Raw genomic sequence first — 6,705 nt, 5'->3', positions numbered from 1 at the left:
CTGGGACTTAGGCATCTCCTCATTCCTCTTCCATCTGGGACTTGATTCCTTCTTGGTGTCTTCATGTTGTCCTCTACGTGTCTTCACTCTACCATTTTCTCTCACTCGAGAGGCTCAATGTTTTGCAAGCTGCACCTGTCTAGTGAAAGAGTTAATGCCTCGCCCAGGCCTGCGGACGGTCATGATGGTTTCTGCCGGGCAGTGGCTGAAGCAGTCACGGTGACGGATTTCAGGCTGTGCTGGTGTTGTGCCAAGATCTCAGGGGGCCCGGCCAGAACAGTGGCGGCCGCTCTGGCCGCATGGCTGGTCCCTGGCCCTGCTTCCTTCAGTTTCAGCTGCGGGCCGATGGCTTCTCCTCCCTCTGCCCGGCAGCCGCTGGGGCTGTGCGGGCCATGGCGGAGGCCTGGCCCGGCCTGGAGCCGCTCCCGGGGCCCAGCGGACCCCGGCTCGGCCCGGGCCGGCAGCGGGGCAGGGCTCGGTGTCAGCAAGGTGCTGCAGCCGTGGCCCGGCCCAGCCTCGGCCGGGGTCCCGCATTCTCCCGTCCCCGCCCGGCCACCGCCGGGGTCAGGCCCGGCCCCACCAGGCTGCGCGGGCCGCGGCGGAGCGGGGCCGGCCCGAGCGGGGCCCAGTTACCTCTCCAAGGCCAGAAACGAGAGAGAGATTCCCCGGGCTTGCAGACCTACCTTCTAAATGGTTTAATAGGTTTTCAGTTCTCACAGCTAGCCAGCTATTGGTTTCTGCCCGGCACAGAGGAAGCTGTTAGCAGCTTCTCTCAGAAAATTCATTTCCATGGGTGCCTTTGTCCATCCACACCAAATGTCAATTAATGCGAAACCAACACACACACGAAGAAAAGCCAAAAAGGTGGCGGTTTTGTACAGTTTTAAAGAATTCCACTTCAATTTGCATTGCAGATATGAAGAGTTGAGAAATAGAAGTGGTAGGAGTCCCAGTCATCTAACTGATTTGTAATCTTTTAGCCAGAAGAAGGCATTCTTCCATCTTTCTCACTAAGATCTTCAGGGTACTGTGATGCATTCAAACTGTTTCAATGAAATTTGATTATAACTTGCTTAACTGTTCTACCAAATTGTGATTATAATACAAATTCTTCGTTGTAATTTTCACATTGAAGAATATTTTACTTTACAGATGGGAAGATGTTAAAGCGTAGTACAGAAAAAAAATATTTCCATATTCCTTTACCACTTTAACTAAGGATCTTCCTTCAGCTGAAATTTAGGAAGGAATGATTTTTAAGCATTGGGAGCTGAGAAATAGACAACAAATTTCTGTATCACATAAAGAAATGTTTCCTCAAAAAGCTACTGGTTCATGTGGACTAACATAAGATGTGAGACTCCTTTTTGTCTCAGGTTTTTTCTTGCTGTTAGGCTGATTGGAACTCTATGAAGTTTTGTTCCATCCTTATCACAGTACGGAATTCTTCTATGTTGCCTACACTGTAAAGTCTATGGATCATACCACACAGCTTTCTATCCTAATGTTATTGAGTTTGAACTGTACCATTGTACCATGATACATTTCAAATCTTCATGTTGCAGTTCATTTGCAAAATGGATGTGTCCTATTCAGACATGATGCGATGCTCTGGTGTTTCTTCCTCTCCACAGTAATCTGCAGAGAGGTTTACTGAATTATTTTAAAAACAGAAGGCATTAAATAGAGCCAAACTATTTCAAAGTAATATATTTTTTAAAACTAATGTCTGTAACACTCTTTCTGAGCATTGGTTCAATTGCTGTGAAACTGTGACTTCTGATTGTGGTTAATGATACGGAAAAGGTATGTGAAGAAGTCTAAAGTCAGATCACTACCAGGTGCTACAAATTACAGAAAGATGAGTTAATAGCTTTTGAACTATTTATTGCTAAATAATACCCAGCCTGCTGGAAATCTATTCCTAACAGCCTCATTTTCACTTGTGATACTTAGGAGCATAAGGAATAAGACCATTTAATTCAGCATATTTAAATTAACACTAACCAAAATAATGAAAAGAAATACACTTTTCTCCTTGTTAGAAAACTTCAATATAGTAAACATAGATTAAATCATAATTAAGGTGGTTTGGAGGGCTACATTTGTTTCACTTTTTTTTCCAGGATTAGCTCCATTTCAGGGGTATGAAAACTGATTTGATAGAAAACCAGGTCCACATTCCATTTCCACAGAGTAAATTCAGGATCATACATTCTATTCATGAAGAAAAGACAAAAACATCACCTCTGATATTCTACTCCTGTCATCACATCTGTAAAAGCAGATTAGGAACATTTTGCTTTTGCAAATTAAATGCAAACCTGCTAGCTGCAGAAGGAACATTGCACTAGAGCATCAGACCTATTGTCCACAGAAGGGATCTTCAGTTAATGTTCAACATCACAGAATACCATCAAGGAAGTAAGAATTGGTTTACAAACTGCTAGGGATATTTTTCTACATTTAAAACAATCTAAACAACATAATTTGTGATAAAACTTCTTACATATAGAATTAATTTTGATTCTTTGGCAGGTTGCTGATCATTTAGGACATCATTAGAAGTAGTCATAGTCATTTGGCTATTCTAGCTGAATCTCTCCCTGTTAAGTTAAATTCCCCCCATTACTATAATCAATTTAGAGCAACTCTCTTGAATTTTAAAATAGTATAGCCTTATGCTTAGTTTTATGTCGAGTGATATAGCTAGAAGCTTGAAGACTACATAAAAATTTCTGATAGTACATTTGTGAGTTTCTCATGTTCTGAGCTCCTGGGAATACAAGATACTTTTCCAGAGACCCACTGACACCTTTTTCAGTACAAGACATAGGTGTCCCAATTTCAGCTAAACTGCCTCTGATAAATGTCCTTAACCTAAGTGGTTTCCTAGTTTTTACTTTTCTACTTCTTTTACAGTGAAAGACTCATCATGTTTGCAAGTTTGGGATTAATGATGTGGGTGGGATCAAGACTGAGATTTGTCTTAATCACCACCAAAAAAGTGATGCTTACGAGCCTTCTGCATTGTCTCCTGCCCCAGGATCAGGATGTCTTTCTCTCCCCTCTGGAGCTCTCGATCCCTGTCCCAGAGATGACCTAACAGGACAAGCCTGGACCAATCCTGGACCAATCCTTGGCCTTCCCCTTGGACTTCCCCATGGAGATACCCAGTTCCCCCAGCTGATTCCTGGACTGCTCTGTGCCCTGGCTGGGAGCAGGCAGAGCAGACACTTCCAGCCAGGCTCCATCCCACTGGCTTTGACTTTTGACAGTGGGATTAGCCATGGAGCCCGGTACTGACATTCTATGAGGAGGTCCCTTCACACCAGGTTCCAGGGCCAGGAGAGACACCAGCCCTCACGGTGCCCTGATACATGATAACAAGCTTTAGCTTTTACCCAGTGATGTTCTGACCAGAGTGGACTAATATTTTAGTTCTTTATACATATTCCATTTTAGTAACAAATGGTACATAATACATTTTATTTTATGATGTAAATAAGTGCTTGCAATGCATACCTTTTTTATGTACAGCATTTTTGCACTGCTTTCAACATGAAGCTAAACTAATCTGTTTGGATGTCAAGTATCTCATTGTGGTTTCTTTTGCTGATCTGTACCTAATGTGTGCTAGGCAGAATTGCTCATACCAGGTCATTCAAGGGATGTAAGTCAGACACCAAGGAATATCAAAAGAGTTGGTTGGTTCTATTTTATCACTTCTTAGACACGTGGTGCTGTTCATGGGTTAGCCATGTTGGATCCTGAATTAGACTGAAATTATAATCATAGTCTATCCTGAGCTGGAAGGGACCCACAAGGATCATAAACTCCACCTCCTGGATCTACATATGATAACCTCAAAAATCAGACCATAAATACGTCAGATTATTGGCAATCAATATTATTGGATTCAACAGACCTTGTTTTCTTGACTTCCTTTTTTTCAGAACAAATAATTAATTTTAAATACTTTAAGATTACTGATTCAATCATACATGCACACACATATACATGAAGAGTATCAACTAATCCTACCATCCATGGCACAGTACAGATAGTATCCTATTATTAGTTACTACCCTGGACTTTTCTGATCAAAATTATGTGAGGAGAAAGATTCACATTTTGGGTTCTGAAATTTCTGATGATCACATGTTGAAGGATAATCCTGCAGCATGGGTCAGATGTGAATGCTCTACAAAGACACAGAAGAAACCAATTTTATCTTTAAGATTTAAATTTGCTTAGAGAAATTACCATTATGACATATTTTTTCCCTCTATTCACTCTCTCACTGCTTGCCTAAGTGCTTCAAACCTGATTCTCTCCCAGTTGTAGGTAACAATCACCAGGACCCCTGAACCTGAGTATAAAACTCATTTGGGCCAGAGCAGAGAAAGTATGCAGCCTGATTTTGAGATTCTAGGTTGAGGTAGAAATCCTGTCTGGAGTAAAAGTCTTGTGAACCTTTCCTTTAAAGATGATGACTTTCAAACTGAGATTGCATTCTTACCTAGGCACTCCTCTGATGGGAAGTCTGCTTTAATTTACTGCAACGAGATAATTCCTAATCAGTTTAAGAGAAAAAAAAAACAAAGCAACAAAACAGATCTTGCAGAAAATGTTTTAATGTCAGCATGAGTCCTTTCCTTTATGCAACTGTTCATTTTAATCCCATCTTAATAAAGACTGATACAACTGTTTTATATATAAAACTCTATGGAAATGTAACTGGGAAAGATAGTAAAATGCCCAGACTGTAACTATTAAAGCTGATTAGTCATTTCATACCAACACCTATTAATTTAAATGATTTTTTTTTTAAAAATTGATTAGACTGTTTTGAAATTGTTAGTTAGCATCCTAGAGCCCTGTGGTGTTGTTATGACAGCCACTTTAAAGCTAAGGAAAGATTTATTTGCTATATGCTTGAAAAGGTCACAGAGAAAAGTACTTACACAAGGACAATGCACACAGTTTTATATAAATACAACAAGGTAGTAAGCTCAAATATTTGCCCAAATAGAAAGAACTCTTGCCTGTCATCTTTAAAGTGACCTTCCGATTAAAAGAGCATACCAAAGTATTTCTGATTAATTTGAAGAGGCAGTTACTCAGTTTTTCACATAGACCAGTGAGACTGGACATGTTTCACTCAGATTGGTTTGTTAAATATTTTATAGATTGGTCTTCTGCTTCTATTGAATTGGAGTGTAATCATCAAATAATATTTTCTTTACTGTCAAAGAGCATGTCAAAAAGCTTTTCATATTTGATTATTTATTTCTAGACTACATAATTTATTCATCAGCATCACTTCGTTACTGTACCTGTCTTCAAGAGCAATTTTGGCTGATATAATCTGACAGAACTATTATAATGAATCAACAATCCTGGCAATTTACATAGAATGATCCTTAATGTTGGCTAGTAGAATGTACCACTTGCTTCTTGTCTTTTATGCAACAGAACAAAACAAAATACCCCCAGCCTCCTGCCCAGCCCTCCACCCAAAATTTTCACTGGTTTAATTGCTGATGGTAATATGCAAAATCTGTTTTTTACAAAAGACATATTTTATACAATATCTCAACATATTGTGACTGTAGTGGTTCTGGCTGGAATGTAGTTAATTTTCTTCGTAACTTTGGATTTGCAAGTAAACCAGTGCTGATAACACGCCATTGTTTTGGCCATGGCTGAACAGCACTTGATGACAAGTCTTTTTCCCATTCTACTCAGCCTGCTCCTTCAGCAATTAGGCTATGCGTGGGAAAGATTATGGGAGGGGAAAGAGCTGAGACAACTAACCTGAACTGACCAAAGGCAAGTTCCATACTGTATGATATCCTGCACAATCATAATAACCATCTTCCAGGACAGTTGTTGCTCAGAGTTTGGCTGGGCATTGATCTACCATCAGAGGTGGTAACTAATTGTTGTTGTAAGTTTGTTTTTTTCTCCCCTCAGTCCTTCATTTATTGAACCTTTTTTGTCTTTGGTTGTGAGTGTTATTGCTTTTGCTCTTGCTATTTTCTTCCCCAGTCCTGAGGAAGATGAGAGTGAAAGTGAGGGAGCAGCCATGCTAAAAATATTAGTCTAAAGGATCTATCTGAAGAAAACAATGCATAGCTTCTGGCAGTTTTGCATATACTAAGCATAATTTTTCTGTGCCCCTCCTGTGTGATTGCAACATTTGTGCAAAACTAATGAAGAGCGATGATATGAAACCATAGTCATATACTGCCTATATATATTTTTTAATTGTACCACCACAGTAATTCACAAAGAGGTATCCCTATATAAAGTTTCACATGATCATTTTCAATATTTATATTTTCATTTATATATATATAATATATATACATATATATAATTTATATATTCATATATAAATCCATATATAATTTTTCATATACAATTTAATTTTCATATTTATATATAAATATATATTTATATTTTAATTTTTAATATTTATAGCTTACCAATTGCTTTGAACAGCTTGTTTATTTTTAAGTGGTTTTCATCAATATGAAAGCCTACTTTGCTCTTAAGAACAGTTATCTGTGAAAACTGCATATTTTTGTTTAGAAGCTGTGGGTGCAGAGGTCACCAGCAACATCTTCTGGTCATTAGAGAAACAGCTTCTCTAATAATATTTGAACATATTTTTCCACTAAAAGAAATCAAAGTTCC

At 39.0% G+C, this 6,705-nt stretch overlaps 1 long non-coding RNA gene across 1 annotated transcript; it reads left to right on the top strand.

The window, feature by feature from the left end:
- The first annotated feature begins 566 nt into the window (after positions 1 to 566).
- On the top strand, positions 567 to 6,333 carry LOC111923036 (uncharacterized). The gene is made up of 3 exons (XR_002860885.2): positions 567 to 1,024; positions 2,127 to 2,424; positions 3,047 to 6,333. It is a non-coding gene; the product is annotated as an uncharacterized LOC111923036 (long non-coding RNA).
- The last annotated feature ends 372 nt before the right edge of the window (positions 6,334 to 6,705 follow it).

Source organism: Cyanistes caeruleus, chromosome 4 (assembly GCF_971803275.1).
Source record: "Cyanistes caeruleus chromosome 4, bCyaCae1.hap1.1, whole genome shotgun sequence".
Taxonomy (NCBI): Eukaryota; Metazoa; Chordata; class Aves; order Passeriformes; family Paridae; genus Cyanistes; species Cyanistes caeruleus.
The sequence above is the reverse complement of the archived record's forward strand: the minus strand, read 5'-3'. Positions and strand labels throughout refer to the sequence as shown.